Source organism: Triturus cristatus, chromosome 2_2, assembly GCF_964204655.1.
Source record: "Triturus cristatus chromosome 2_2, aTriCri1.1, whole genome shotgun sequence".
In the NCBI taxonomy this organism is placed as follows: domain Eukaryota; kingdom Metazoa; phylum Chordata; class Amphibia; order Caudata; family Salamandridae; genus Triturus; species Triturus cristatus.
In genome coordinates, this window is record NC_140582.1 from 218,630,406 (window position 1) to 218,646,831 (window position 16,426).

Consider the following 16,426-nt stretch of genomic DNA (forward strand, 5'->3'; position numbering starts at 1 on the left):
CGGGGCGCCGTCGCGGTCTTCCCAGAACCCCCTTCGGCTCCTGGACCTTGGCTCGGGCACCCTTACTGTGCCGGACAGGGGTACCCTTACTGTACCGCCTGTCGCAGAGGTACCCTTACTGTACCAGTCTGCATCCAGATCGCCCTGTAACTCCGCCTGCAACGCAAAAAGAAAAATTAAAACATTCCAATAACGCGCTGAGCCTGACATGCGGGGTAAGAGGAAGGGTGGGAGAACGCGTGTCCAGGCTGGGTGCGGCGCGCAGGAGACAGAGGAGGAACTGGGCGAGAGAGCCCACTAAGTAGCGAGTAAGCCGCGCCCCCCGCCCCCCCGGTCCGCCTCCCGCTCCACGCGATAGGGGGTTATTCCCAAGTGGGCGTAGCCTCGCGCGCGAGGCAGCAAAGGGGGGAAGGCTCCGACGGGCGGCCACTAGAATGCTGCCCTGCTGATGTCCCATTGCTTGGGACGCGGGCAGCGGCATAGTGACCACACCGTCATCCGCTTCAGTCAACACGCATACCCAGACATCACCCAAAGATTACACTGACACTTTATTTGTGGGTGAAGAACTGCTGCAGGTTTATTTCATACAACACAGTATGATAATAAAATTGGGTTATCTTACGGGCGATCCAGGGCAGGCAGCCCCTTGCTGCCCGCCCGCCTGGTGAGCCAGCACACACGGTGGGTCGATGCCCTGGCAGTGTGGCACATAAATATTTGCAGATCATCCACTGGGTCACGTGATCTGCCTCCTACTCCCGCCCCTTCTGACAGGGGCGGAGCGTGTTGTGGCCACCCCCGGTTGGTCAGGCCCCCCAACCGCCCGAAGGACTAACGGGGCGCCGTCGCGGTCTTCCCAGAACCCCCTTCGGCTCCTGGACCTTGGCTCGGGCACCCTTACTGTGCCGGACAGGGGTACCCTTACTGTACCGCCTGTCGCAGAGGTACCCTTACTGTACCAGTCTGCATCCAGATCGCCCTGTAACTCCGCCACAGCTCTGGAGAGGCTACCGTCGCTGCCAGAGCCCCCCTCTCCTAACAAGTGCTACTGATGTCCCTTGCCAGCCAATGCCTCTTGTACGTCCAGGAGGAACATGTCCATGCCTACCCTGGACAGGTGCACCCCGTCAGCCTCATAATACCCCTCCACCTTTTCTTGGATCAAGGCATGTCTGATGAAGCCCATGCCCCTGCGCTCCAAGAATTTCTGCATGGACCTATTAAGCCTCCTACGGGACCGCTCTACCGCAGCCGGGGACCTAGCCCCTCTCCAAACCCTGCGGGGGACAATTTCAGACCACCACACCTCGCATGACCCTACGGTTTGGCTGATGGCCTGTAAGTCAGATTGCATTGACAGTAGCAGAGCCCTCCTCCCCCTGGCAACCAAATCATTACCCCCCAAGTGCAAGATGATAACATTGGGCTGGACCCCTGCAACTGCCAGGCGCCGCTCAATCATGCCGTGCGCTTCGCACCATTTCATGCCCGGGGAACCCAACCACTCCAGCTGTGTAGTGGCAAAGTTCTGCGACCAGTTCCTGTGGGCTGCCCAGCGTTCCATCCTCGAGATGTAGGAATGGCCTACCAACCATACCCGGGAACCTGCCAATAAAGCGATGAAACGGCCTTTAAGTAAGCTTATCTTTATTGCACACACAAAACGATGCGTTCATGACAATGTACATAACAAAACTTGGAGCGGGAACAACGCTCCGGGTTGTGCCACGGCCTTACGGACGGACATACTTCTTGAAACAGTCCGATACCCAGCGGCCTACCCCTTTCACTCCCTCAGGGCCCAAGCCGGCCTTGGCCGCGGTGGTAGCAGCACCAATCCTAAAGGAGTGCGAGGAAAACCTGCGACCGCTCCCCGCTAGACCGGCTCTCGCCAGTGAAGCCCCCAGTAGACGCTCAAACTGAAATTTGGTGAGGGGGGACCCGTCTGCGTGAATCAGAAAGGGACCAGGGAATTCTGGACGCAAAGCAAGGTATTCCCTGACCCAGTGAACTGGGCAATACCTGTTATCCCCCAGAGTCTGTAACACCACTGTCTTCCCCCTCCCCATTTGGTCTGTTTTTGATCTGCGGATACGTAGCTCCAGTGCTGTGCCGAGGGTCACGTCCGCAATCCCCAGGGCGCAATTAGACCGGTCTTCCTTAGATTTGGCCACCAGCTCGCTGACCCTAAAAGCGCCAAAAAATGCCAGGCAGAAAGCTGTGGAAAACAAGCTGGCCTCAAACGGTGAGAAAGTTACCAGGGGCAAAACATCTAAGAGGAGTTGGAGGTCTCTGTATTCAATGGGTGCCCTAGTGTCCGGTTGTCTGACCTCCTCCCTGGCCCAGCCCTTCAAGGCCGCCCTGATCTTGGATGATCCCGCGGGGTCGCCCCTACCATCTAGCTTAGCTTCGTGGCGCACCGCCGCCAGGTGACCGCTGACCCAAGAGTGCGATCTGCCGGTCTCCCTGGCCCATACCACAAAGGCCTCCACCTGATCTTCCGCCCCTAAGGCGGAGGCACCCAGCGCCTCTCTCACAGCCCTGAAAGTTGCTAGCTGCGAGTGGTATTTTCGCCGTGTCGCCGGCGCCAGGGACCTCTCCCCCATCTTCCTCAGTCTTTCTCCCACTGAAGCAGGCGCCAGAGGTGGTCCGGGAATGGTGTCATCTCCGCCCTCGCCCAGGCCTCCCGGAACCGGAGCCACTGAAAGCGAGAAAGAGCATCAGCCGCCACATTCCGCACCCCCGCTATGTGCCGTGCCCTACACTCGACATTGCTGCGCAGGCCCTCCCTGACTAATTCCCTCAGTAAGCTCAGGACCAGCGGGCATGAGGCAGTCAGGCCGTTGATGGCGTGGACAACCGCCATGTTGTCCGACCAGAAGACAACCTTCCTATTGCTCAGAGTCGCCCGCCAGAGGTGCAGTGCTACCACAATTGGGAAGAGCTCCAACACTGCCACATTCTGCGTCACCTTCTTCTTACGCCAAGCATTGGGCCATCGCATCGCGCACCATTCGTCCCCCAGAATCACACCAAAACCTTCCCTGCCAGACGCATCCGAAAACAAGCAGAGCTCCTGGCTGGCTATCCAAGGGGCCCTCCAAATCACCGTCCCGTTAAAGTCCCTCAGAAATTCAGCCCACATGGCAAGATCAGCCTTCAAACCTGCGGTCAATCTTACAAAGTGGTGCTTCCGGGTCACCTTAGCCGTGGCCCCTGCCAGTCTCCTTGAAAACACTCTGCCAGCTGGAATCACTCTCGCCGCAAAATTCAACTTGCCAATCAAGCTCTGGACAGCCCCCAGGGTCGCTTTGTCCTTGCCCAGCAGCGCCTGGATGTCCTGTAACAAGCCCAGTACCTTCTCAGCGGGGAGCCTCGATTCGCCCTTTACCGTGTCCAGCTCCACTCCGAGGAAGGTCAGTACCTGCGCAGGGCCCTCGGTCTTACCTGGGGCAAGGGGAACACCCAGGAATTCTGCCAGCTCCTCAAACCGACTCAGCCCCACTGCACACTCATTCGTCCCACTCGCGCCAAAAAATAGGAAGTCATCCAGGTAGTGGGTAACCTGCGTGATCCCGTGTAGTTCCCCCAAGGCCCACTGCAGGAACGAGCTGAAGGCTTCGAAGTAGGCGCAGGATACGGCACAGCCCATTGGCATGCAGCGATCATAAAAGAAATGCCCTGCCCACTTGAAGCCTAGCAGATGTTGACTAGCTGGATGAACCGGCAGCAAGCGGAACGCGGATTCAATGTCCGCCTTCGCCAGCCACGCCCCCTGTCCCACTCTCCTGACCATGTCAATGGCCATGTCCAGGGAACAGTACACTACAGAACACAGCCCCTCGTCCAGCCAGTGGTTCACCGAATTTCCTTCAGGATAGGACAAGTGGTGGATCAAACGGTATGCGCCAGGTTGTTTTTTCGGCACCACCCCAAGGGGGGACACTAGAAAGTTGTCCAGGGGCGGGCTGCTGAAAGGACCCGCTATCCTACCCGCTGACAACTCCTTCCCCACCTTTTGGTCCACCACCCCGGGCAGATCCCTAGCTGATTTAAGGTTCTTAGCGTCCCTGGACTCCATCGGCCCATTGTATGGAATCCTGAAACCATCGATAAACCCCCCCGCCAGAAGCGGTCTGTCCCTGAGCAATGGATACCTCCTAATGAGTGGGAGGATATGTCCCAGGATGATGGGCGAAGGACCTTTGACAGGGGCCATGGCGCTCTGTGGTGAGCATTGGAAAGCGGGGTGCATGACTGGTGTGGTAGGGCGGGGGGCTGGCGGTGGGGGGGTGGGCCCGGGTGAGGTCTCAGATACGGGCGTCAGTCCTGGGTGCAGCTGTGGGCTGAGGGGCGCTCTGGCTGGAGGAGCAGGAGGAAGCGGGGTGCTGCGCGCCGCACTTGCTGCAGTTGTGTGTGAACTTACATGACCTGCCCCAGGTGCAATTGCCCCCATTGTAAAGGCGGCACGTCCCAGAATTGAATCTCCTGCCCTGCCGCTGGCCCCGCCCCCTGCCACCACGAAAAGGCTGCCTAAAGGAGCGCTTGGGGGAGTGGTCCTTCCTTTTGTCAACTGCCTCACCCTGCCCTTTATATCCCTGGTCCTTCTTCTCCCTGGTTGGGCGGCACATGTGTTCTACCCAAAGCTGAATTTCTTTTTGGTCCCACCCCAAATCTGGGCATATGGCCATTCTTTTCCTGAAATCTTGGTCATAGTAGAACCACCCTAACCCCCCCGAGAGCCTCGCCTCCTCTTGTATGGTGCTAGCGTACTGCATTAGGGCCTCACTCTGCTCGGGGAATTTCTGTACTATGACCGCTGCCAATATATTGAATGCCGATGTCCAGTTTTCGATGGTCTTGTCCGGCCACCGCTGGTACCTGACCCTCTCCTCCTCCTTGCGACCCATCTTCCTCGTGTCCGCCCCAGCTGACCCATGCATCAGTAATGTTAGGATGTCCACATATTCCCTCCTCCAGATCCCTTCTTTCGCGGCCTGCGGCACCAACCACGCCAGGGAGCAGCGGCCTGATGCCAGCGGTGCCTGTGTAACTAGGGGCTTCGGGACCTGAGTTACACCCTCCCCCCCGGACGCCGCCACAACTGTAGGTGCAACTGGCGCGGGCTCCGCGGCAGCGGGAGGTATGGTAACCGCCTGTGCGGGCGGGGGGGGGGGTGCCGCAGCGCTGACCGGGGGGGTGCTTGCAGCCATGTTTGTGGAAGGGCTGGCCTCCCCTGGTGTTAACAACCCCAACACTCCCCCCCGCTCACCAATGCTCCGTTCAGTGGTTGAGCCCTGGCCAGCCCAAACTTGTAGTACGGGTGCCTGGGCCGGTGGGGGGGCCGGTGCTGGTGGTGCGGCCAGCGCGTCGAGGCGGCTCTGAAAGACAGCCATGAGGCCAAGCATCTGGTCCATGGCTTTACCCATCTGGGCCAAGTCAGTTAGTCCTGTGGCCGAATCGTGTAGCGGTGTTGGTGCGACCACCGGGGGGCCGGAGCGTGGTGCGGTCGCCTGCCGTTTCCTGGCCGGCTGGGCCTCCGGCATGTCCTTTGATGTGGGCTTGCGCACCCGGGTGGACCTCCAGGGCTCAGACCCGGATAGGCCTGGGGCGCCCTCGGGGGGGGGGGGGGGTTACGACAACGCCTGAATCCTCCGCCCTGCGACCCTCCAAAAAACCTTGGGCCCAAGCCGTGCCCTTCTCCCGGGCGAAAGCCATAAAGTCCGCCCAGACCCCTTCCTGAGGTGCGCTCGACTGAGTCTCCTCGACCGACGAGTCCTGGGAGAACAGTGGACCCGGTGTCCCGATGTTCTCCATGGCGATACTCCGACAGTACAGCTACGTGCGTCCTTTTAGCGCCTTTGCCTCGGTCCTAGCCCTACACGCGCGGGCGTTCCCTCACCGACCTGTAATTAGAAAAGGAACGGTGATTAGTACAATGGCAAGCATCAGGCGTAAACACAGCATGCGGCAGCTACCAGCCTTGGAAGGTGGAGAAGTAATCAACCCTGAACCCCTTTCGCATGCACCCAGTGCGCCGGCTTTGCCCAGGCGGGAGCCGCCCTGCGTGTGCAACCCGCCGCCCTGTGGCCACCTCTGCCAGCCAACCTGCCTCCCCGGCCTGCACCGCGTGTGACCCTGCTAGCCAGCCCCCCCCGCTAGAAGACAATTCCGGCAGAGAAGGGTGGACCCAGGCAGATAAATGAATATTAATGTCTAAAATAGTTTCTTGAATCACGTTAATCTTGAACAGTGATTCCATATTTGGTGAATGCTGAGGAGAGACAAAACAGAGCAATTATAACACTGGATAGGAAACAGAGTACTAGATAATGTTCAGGCCGCAACCATGAAACTTGGTTTGAACGCTGAAAGAAAAGAGATTTGTAGCACTGCATCTATATTTCAGAGTGCATAGCTTGAGCTACTGGGTCATTACAGTATTTAACAATACTTTAAATTGAGTGTTTACTGATCGCCCTCGCAAGCATGCCGCCATCGCATCCCCCGCTGCCCCCCCCGCTGTGCAATCCCGGTCCTCCGTGCCGACCCACTGTGGACACGTAACCCGCCCCGAGCGCGACCTCCTGGCCACCGCGAATATATAATTGTCGATATTTAGCGGATATTTTCATCGATGAACACCGAGACCCACAGGAAGTGGACGCGACCTCGGGGCTCGGACCCTGGTTTCTCTCACCAGAGGAGGCAGCGCAGCCGACGGACCACATCCTTACACGGGGGGGGGGGGGTGGCAGCCCTCAACTCGCGTGCGTCCGGTTGCGCCGAAAGCATGGAACAGGGGACCCGAGGGGGGGGGGGGGGGGGCGGGAGGGTGTAGTGGTCTGTCCAGAACTCAGACAATCGGAGCGCGCAGTTGCATTCCGTGCGGACACAATCGTTCGTATCTGCGTCGGGGGGGGTGGGCGGGCGATGCAGTGATTTGCCCGGAATCGCGGGATGTTAAGCGTCAGTGCCGCGACTCGAACCTGGTTTGCCCGGTTCGAACCGATCGCCCCAGCCGTTAGCCCCACTGTCCTCGCCCGAAAACTGAGGCCCTGCAAAATGGATACCCGAAGTAGACCTCGTGCAAAAGAGACTTACATAGCTGAGCCAACGCCGCGGGTCGCCTCGAACCCTGCCCCCCCAGCTCCATAGCCGGATACAGCTGCATTCAGGCTACGGTATCCTCGCCGCGAAAGCAAACACAGGGGGCGTGGGAATCGAACACGTGCACACCCAAGGAACCCTCTTCCCCTCGCAAGCAGCAGCTGGGCCTCGTACCATTGGCTCACTTCCTACCCCCCGCCGCGACGTTTGCCCCACCTTCCGCCGCGCCGATGCGCAGCCCGCTCCCCACATTCGCGCTACCGAAATGCTTGCAAACGGGAGGGCGCGACACGCAAACTCTGGCAGGTGTTCGTAGAACCAACCCCTTCGATGCCAGGGGGGTAGGGGGGGGGGGTGACCCCAGTGCTCAACCATCAATGCCAACAACGCGTAAAGGGACAAACATGCGATTCCCGCCACAATGTCCCCCCACAATACCGCGAGGCGGGTGGGGGGGGGGGGGGGGCAGCACCCTCCCCTCGCCAGGCGACGCGACACACCCGAAGGCACCGGAGCCTCGTGTCTCGCCCAGCGCACACGCTCGCAACATCCCGCATGACCCGGTCCCCCCACGGCCCTACACTCGCTCTGGCCCCCGCAATCACGCCCTAACACCCAACCCATCCCCCTATTGCCCGCAGGGACACGGGCCACTGCTTGCGCCCCCCACACCCATGGCCAGCCGGGCCACAGGGCCCCGTCCGCCTGGTCATGCCCAGGGACGGGGCCGGGGTGGGAGAGGTTAGCAAGACTCACCGGCGATAAGATCTCCAGGAAGGCTCGACGACGCGGGAAGGTGGGGGGGGGGCCGATCCCAGTACCGACGAGAACGCGTGTCCAGGCTGGGTGCGGCGCGCAGGAGACAGAGGAGGAACTGGGCGAGAGAGCCCACTAAGTAGCGAGTAAGCCGCGCCCCCCCGGTCCGCCTCCCGCTCCACGCAATAGGGGGTTATTCCCAAGTGGGCGTAGCCTCGCGCGCGAGGCAGCAAAGGGGGAAGGCTCCGACGGGCGGCCACTAGAATGCTGCCCTGCTGATGTCCCATTGCTTGGGACGCGGGCAGCGGCAGTCCTTGAGCTACAAGCGGCGAGCAGACGTGAGTCACTAATGGCTCCGGCAGCCGGTGTTCTGAAAGGCGCGCCGAGATCACAAGCACACACACCTCTCGTGTCAGGGCCCGAGCAGGCAGCTGGAATTCAGCTTTTATAAAACGCGTTACAAGCGCCCTAATTGTTAATTCCTTCCTTGACAAGCATCCCTGGCGGCCCCACCCTGACTTGAGGAAATAGTTTTATCCTTTGGACAACACCCTGCGAGCCAAGTAAGCAACATTAAAGTCAAAGCTGTTACAAATGCCAATAAATATCTTTCTACATTTTACAGAGGATCCAGGCATAAGTGCATTTGATTAAAGGTACGATTCACTACTCAGCTGGTGGAAGACCTGTGAGTATTCCCAAATATTCACGAGTATTACAAACGCATTACATTAACATGCCCCGCCCCTTACTCGAGCACTGCTCTGCAGGGTTTGAGGTTACAGATTCACACAGTTTGACGCACATGAACCTCTCCCTCCTTAAGAACCGCAGAGCACAACAAACATTTTCTTTTTTTATGTCCTCTCAAAAGGCTTCTCAGAGTCCTCAAAGGCCATAACTCCAAATAAAGTGTAAAAAGTGAATTCCATTGGCGCTTCATTGAGGGTTACCCATGCTTTTTGAAAGATGCTGTAATTGAGCTATGTAATAACAAGGAAGTTAACCGCGGGGCCAAAGTGAAAGTGATCGCAGGGGAAAAATGCTACCGCCGGCCACCGCTTGCAGTGCATGTGCGTGAGTGGGGCGCGCACAGCAGTGATCACGCCATATGGCTCAAGCGCGCGCCCGCGCACATGCACTGCAAGCTGTGGCCGGCGGTAGCATTTTTTGAAGCCCTTACTTAAAGTCTCGCCAGACCAGCGCAAGCGCTGGGTCAGGCGAGACCTAATGAGTCACACGAGTGACTTTAACAAAGAAGGTTAGTACTGCAACTGCAAGAAAGCTGAAATGGCTGACAAGTAATCTTTAACAGTGCTTAAAGCAAGGGCTTGCTGGTCCAGGCAACATATGAACAACATACTTTGGGATATGGGTGCAGAAATGGAGTCAACATTCTTGGAGGCACACCATTTCACAAATTTGTCCCAACATCAATCATATACTGTCTTCTTGGTTGAGGAATGCATGGGTGCCAGAATAACATCAGACTTTGGGAGGGAGGTCAAAAACTGTCAACTGGCGCTGCTGAAACTGCAAGCATGAAGGTAGACTGTGCACAGGTTCAAATGCAAGACCCTGCCTGCTCCTGAAAGGGCAGCATGATCAGAGGCCCGATGCTCAGGCGTTTGGGATACCTACTCTCCGTGCCCAATCCGAAGCCCCACGAATGACTTGGGCATGGTTGTCCCTGATCTTCTTGAGAACTCTGGGCAGGAGTGGCACCGACGGAAAGGCATATAGGAGGCCTAAGCTCCACTGAAAAAGCATCTCAAAGCAAGAGTTGCCTTAGAAATTCTAACATGCATAAGTGCTGACATTGCTTATTCTTAGCATGGTGATTAGATCTAACCAAGGTTCTCCCAATTCTAGAAAGAGTCCTTGCACCATCTCCAGATGAAGACGACTTTTGTTATCTGCTAGACATCAATGCCCAAGTTCGTCCACTCTGGCGTTCAGAGAAGCCTACAGATGTTGAACCATCAGAGAAATAATCTGACGTTCCAGCCAAGCCTGGAGGCACAGGGTCTCTAGACAAAGGATCCACTACCCCACCGCGCCAAGTTTGTTGCAGTACCACGTGGCAGTGATCTCCGTGAACACCTGCACTAGCCTTCTCTTGATCAAAGAAAGACAGGTTTTTAATGCCAGTCGGAAAGCTCTCAGCTCCAACAAGGTGATGTGGATCTGGGACTCCGCTGGAGACCAGAGTCCTCAGCTCTACAACTTTCCCAGATGGCTGCCCCAAACTAGAAATGATAATCCAAAGCCGTCTTGGCAATTTTCTTAGACCAGCCCCTGGGGAAGCTGGCCCTGGGAGGCTGAGAATGCTTGTTTGCTGCTTTTGTCACTGAGGGCCAATATTGCAGTACCAGTGCAAAACCTGCCCCCAGTACCAAAACCAGCCACCACTGCTGGAAAACCGACCCCCACCCTTCCAGCCTCCAGGGGAAACACCAGATGCTTGGTACCGCCAGTCCAGCCCTAGATAAATCTGTCTTGTCTGATGTCATAGATATCCAGTGGGGCAGGTGATGGCAGATCCTGCCACCCCTAGGTGCCTGTTGTGTTATGAGGGCAAACTAAAGAGGTTTATAGTCTGCGGCTGCCGGAAAGAGACAGACTGGGTCTACTGCTGGCTGGGGGGTCCCACGTTGTCTGTGGGAATCACATTCATGGCCACAAACAGGCTGATAAGCCTGTTGGCCTTGGTGGCTGGATGGGAAAGGACACGGTTGGTAGCCCTTACCATAGCTGCAGTAGGGGAAAAAGACAGAATGGGGTTGGCGGGGGCCATGGAAAGGCCCAGGCCCTATCAGAAGCCCGGCTGCCCTTAAAGGGCTCCAGTGATTAATCTGCTTTTTTCGCTAAAGAGGTGAGAGCCATCGAAGGGCATGCCCATAAGGGCAACTTGGACATCCCCCAAAAAACCAGTGCTTCTAAGTTGGTCATGTCAAGTCTGCAGCGAATAGTGAATTTTTCTGCGTCTCTGCCATCTGAAATTGTCTGTCACAGTATGACTCGGGCCTCCTCTGAGACCATGGGCAGCACTTGTGCAAACCAATTCCAAACCGCGTGGATGTATCGGCCTAAAAGGCGCACAGTGTTCACTGACCGCAATGCTAGTCTGACGGAAGAGAACATGTTCATGTTAATGGTATCTGGCCTTTTGAATTCCCTATATAGTGGAGTGGTAGGGAACACACCAGGGTTCACTTTTGAGGTGGAAGATTGGACAACCAAGCTCTCAGGAGTGGGGGTACTGGTTAAGGAAACTGGGATCCCCAGGTGCGGGGCGTTGGCGGCAGGCAATTTCTTTTATTTATTTTTTTACAGAGTTTTATATAGCACAAACTAGACCCGAGACATAGGGTATCTAAGTGCTTTTCATGAGCACCAGTTTTGTTACAGAAGGACACATTCATTTTTGTTGGGCACGGGGAGATTAAGTGATTTGCCCAGAATCACAGTATGTTGAGCCTCTTTGCTGAGACTCGAACCCGGTTCCTCAGCTTCAAGTCGACCGCTCTAGCCGTAAAGCTACATCCTCTCCCCTAATTGTCCTGTGCACATGAGCCCCTGTGCAGGATTCCACCTGACCCAATAAAGGACGTCCATTCGGACTTTATTAAATGGGAGAAGAGGTTCCAAGGGGGCAAATCTGGGCTGGAACACCTCTGTGAAGATGTTAATCTTCACTGCCATTGAGGGCAGCTAAATGTCCAGGACCTCAGCCGCCCGCATGCCACCATTGCAAACTAGTCTCTTTCCTCTTAGCCACGATGTCTGGTGAGGTGTCCAAACCACTGACACCTGCCAGTTCCTCGTACCAGTTGTCTTCTTGCTCATCTAGGGGTTTAAGGTAATCATAAGAGTCCTAAGACCCCTTCCAATCATCTACCTCTCCAGGGCTGTCACAAGAAAAAGGCACTGGCTCTGACTCGGAGGGCATGGTTAGAGCCAGGCTAGGGCCGCTCCAGCCCATGGAAACTCTGGGAGGTGCAGAGTGTACCCAGGCACTGGCTCCACAGCGGGTGCATTGGATCAGGGCCTTGGCTTGTGTTATCTTTCCTGAGTCTTGTCCGAAGACTTGGACCAACTGGGTGAAGTAGAAGAGCCCTTCAACTTCTTGGATTTTTTCTTTTCATGAGACTTTCCAGACGACTTTGTCTGAAATGCTAACAATCAGTCCCAGGACTTTCCACGCAACCGGTATCTTGATAGTCGCTGAGTTGTCTGTCGTCGGGTGGGAGTCAGCTTCAAGGAGTGCTCCCACAATGCCTTAGGGTGCATGGTGAGACAGTCCTTGCAGTCGTGTTCAGGCTCCAAGCACCATATGCAAACGAGGTGTGCAGTGGCTTAACGAAAATCGAGGAGGCCCCCCTGCAAGGTGCAGGAAGGGGACCCCGCTCCAGATTTTATCAGGAGCTCTTGGACGAGAGTACTGTGTTGAGGGCGGCCCCCTGCAGCTCGGGCCGCCCCTCACACCGTGGGGGCTGCGGGGGCCTGAGTTACGCCACTGGAGGTTTGGGTCCATCACAGACATCTGCCTGTGACAGGCACCTTCAAGGTTTGAAACCTGCTGGTTTCTTGGGGGACAGCCCTAGCACACCAGGAGACAAAGTTTCAATAAAGGCTTTGAGAAAACGTTGAAAAAAGTTAGTCAAAAAGTGACTGGAAGTAGCTCTGTCTGGAACTGCACTGACTGGCGTGGAAACATAAGAACTGATGTCAGCATGCTGGGATGACCCCTGTATAGCCACCGAGCACGTCACTTCCTGCACGGACGACACCAATGCAAAGCCAAATAATACCACCTACCGGCGCACAGAAGTACTGCTCAGAAAAATTCCTGATCCTGTTTGACCCCTGGGGATACTTCTAAGGTAAGTGGAAGTCTCTGTCAGATAAGGATGTAAGGAACTAAAAGTGTGCCAGAAATGGTGAGAGTGGAGGGATGTGTTTGAAATAAGAGTTTAGACTGTGTCTGGGACTAATTAAATTCCACAGACTGCAAAAATGAAGTGCAACAATCAGCACCAGACTTGCTTACCCTACAGACAATGAGCAGCAGCAATACCACCACTCGTATTTGACTGCACTGCCTGAAGCCTGGAAATACCAAGCAGCCCTCAATTTTTAACAGATTTACGATTACCCTGCTTGCCACGTACAACTAGCAAAAGTGAGCTTCGAGAATCAGCACCAGCCCATCCATCCCATCCTACAGACACTTTGTTCACCAATACCATTCTATTTTATTATTAGTCTGGGACCTAATTGCATCAGACACTCTCCCTTCTTCCTCCTCCCTATTTATCAAGCCCTTAACCATTTTTTCAGTACCTGTGACTGTGAGGTTTTCAGACTTCTACACATATATGATGCATGACATAAAAAATAATAATAATCAAGGTTTTATTGTTTTCACTCTCCACGATATCACATGAAATGCAGTACATCACAAAGTGCTTATATTCAGCCTTTTCTGCAGTACAGTTTAACACACATAACCCATGACTTATCTACACCCCATGCTGTTGATCTCACTTCAGGAGTCACCCTCCTGACCCAACACTCCTACCTTCATTCCAGTTTGTACTCATTCACCAACACCTCTGCTCCAAACCAGTCACTACTCACTTAAGTCCCTTATTCTGCACATATGTCAGTCACTTCTCACCTAGCCCCCATCTCTGTCACTATGTGGCCTAACCTGTGTCGCTACCCATCAGCCACACATGCTATGTGTTCTCCTTATTGATGATGTAACTGGCCCCCAAAACCTGTCTGTTACAACCTATTTCTGCTTCTGCCTACCTTAGTCATACAAGTGGCGGCTTGTCCTTATGCGCATCTGGCTCCACTCTCCTTGTTTTCTGCTCCTGTTTTATTACACTGGTACTGAGTATTAGCCTATTATTCACTATTAGCATAATACAAATAAAGAAATACCATCCCTCATTGCTAAGGGTCATGCAGCAGTGTGAGGCAGGCAACAACATCTGTCTGAAGGCTGGAGCAGGCGCACAGAGGCATCGGCACCAGCCATCAGACAGGTTGCCCAAGGCTGGTAAAGGCCTAGCCATAGCTTAAGAAGCCTGTCATGTCTCAGGCCCTCCCCATTCGTTATGCACTACAGTGCCACTCCTACAGATATCCCCAAGTACTTTATGCTCAAATTCTGCAGTGCTTGAGCTAATTGTCAACCTTTGTGGGGTGGGGACAGAAGCATCACTCACACACACCCCCAATGACAAGATGGGAGAGGTGAATATTGCACTCTACACAATGGACAGTTTATCGACTGTGCAGGTGCCAGCTTTCAGTTTTCTGCTTTCATGAGTGAGGCAAGAAGGAGCCGAAAGATCCATGCAGCTGGTAAGCCAAAACAAAATCTAAACATTGTTGGAAGTGAGAAAGAGAGCGAGTGTTTCTTTTTTTTTTATTAGTTTATTTATGAAATTTGCAGGCAATACAAAATACATAAAATCAAATCCAAAATCACAAGTAAATAATAAAAGCGCAGATCACATACATTTTGAGCCATCAAGCATCAAATGACAATATTATGAGGAGGCGTTGAGCACAGTGGAATACAATTCGCAATAGGTAGTAAGATAGCTCACTTCAAGCTGGATCACATCAGTTGAACATACAAGCACGCACCTATACATAACCAAAGTTTATCATCCGTCCTGTAATAGTAGATATATAAATACATGCTGGGCGATAGCGTACATTCAAACATTACTCATCCTGATCCACAGTTTCCTCCTTATGGGATTCTAGGTATTGTGCGAACAGACCCCAAAAGCTCAATGGTCGAGTAGACGGTGGAAGCAGTTAATTGTAAATGTCAGATTGTGTATTACATTACACCATATCTCTTTCCCACTCAGTCACTGTGGGTACAGGCCCCTACATCCATCTCATAACCAATCTGCGCTTAGCCAGAAGCAAACCCATGGCAACTCATTTTCGTACTTTTTTGGGCAAAGTTTTTGTGAATCGCAGCAGTTCTAGGAACGAGTCTGGAGTATTAGTTAGGCCTACAATCTCATTCAATGCTGCAAAGATGTGATTCCAAAAATCAGCTATCAGAGGGCACTGCCAAGCTAGATGATAGAAGCACGCATGCGGCAAATTACAGTGCTTGCAGCAATCGGATTCACGCAAGCCATAGCTATGTAGGCGTTCTGGTGTATAATAAACCCTGTTCAAGTAATTACAGTGAGCCAGCCTGTGCCTGCCATTCAGAGAAATTTTACGAGTGACCTCACAGCAATAAAACCAGATATCATCTGACAGTTGCCTCCCAATGTCAGCCTGCCAGGCTAATCGAGCCTTCTAGTATGGGGAAACCTTTGTCTGTAAGGCTGAGGCATATAGTTTAGAAACCATTTTTTTTTTTTTGTATTTTTTTTTAGGTTGTAGAAGACCACACAGTAATTTACACAAATGTCATCACTGCTTCCCCCGATGGGGTAGTAGTAACACGACAGAAGACGTTGCAAATCATTACCAGGTGTGAAACGAGTAGTAAGACCAATGTGGAAATCATGTACACGACAGAGGATGACATCATTCAGATGGAGAGCAGCAAAAACCACTATGACATCAGCATACATTTCTTCAAGTCTGCTGCATTTGACGAACCTGTGAGTGAATCGCCATACTATGTGGAACTGAACCAGACACTCTACACAGAAATTGCGCTCCACTCATCTGACCCCAATCTTGAGGTGTTCATCGAATCATGCATTTCATCTCCAAAGTCAAACTTTGGCCCTCCAAACTATGATTTAATCCAATATGGGTAAGAAGCTTGAGAACCGATGAATGGGCTAACAAGTGCCTTTCACATATGCAATGTATTATTGTTGTAGTTTTTTTTTTTTTTTTTTTTTCCGGGTAGACCGAAGTAAACTTTTTTATTTTTTTATTTTGTTTATTGAAGTTTCTGGTAGTCATACATAACAATTGTAACAACTAGAACAATCTCTGCATGCACATTACAATACAGATTTCTTTAAATCATATTTCCCAGTAATACACAGTTTAGCGTTTTCACATTACCGTAGCATCTCAGTGCCAATTCAAGAGTTAAGGCAACGGCTAGGTTGGAGTAAGTTAGGGTGGTCGCGTAGATATGCTGTAAGCGGCTCCCATATATCCGATGGTTTTGAAGCAGTTGGTAGTTCTTCCACATATATAAAAAAATTGTCTCTACAGTAATTGCATCATGTAACCAGTTTGCTAGCGTGGGGGTTTGTTTACTATCCCAATGTATCGCTACCCTGCGTTTTGCCAGGAGCAGTAATATGGCAATCTGCTTCTTCTTTGCAGATTTCACAGTTATATGAAGGCCTAACAAGCACAATTGTGGTGTACATGATAGTTCACACAAGATTAATATACCCAAGTGGTGAATCACTGTTTCCCAGTATTGTCGTATTCTATCACAATTCCATGCTAGGTGTGCAAAGTCTGCCTGATCAGCTCCACACCTTCTACATCGTGCAGTATCGCATAATCCATATTTATGTAATTTGGC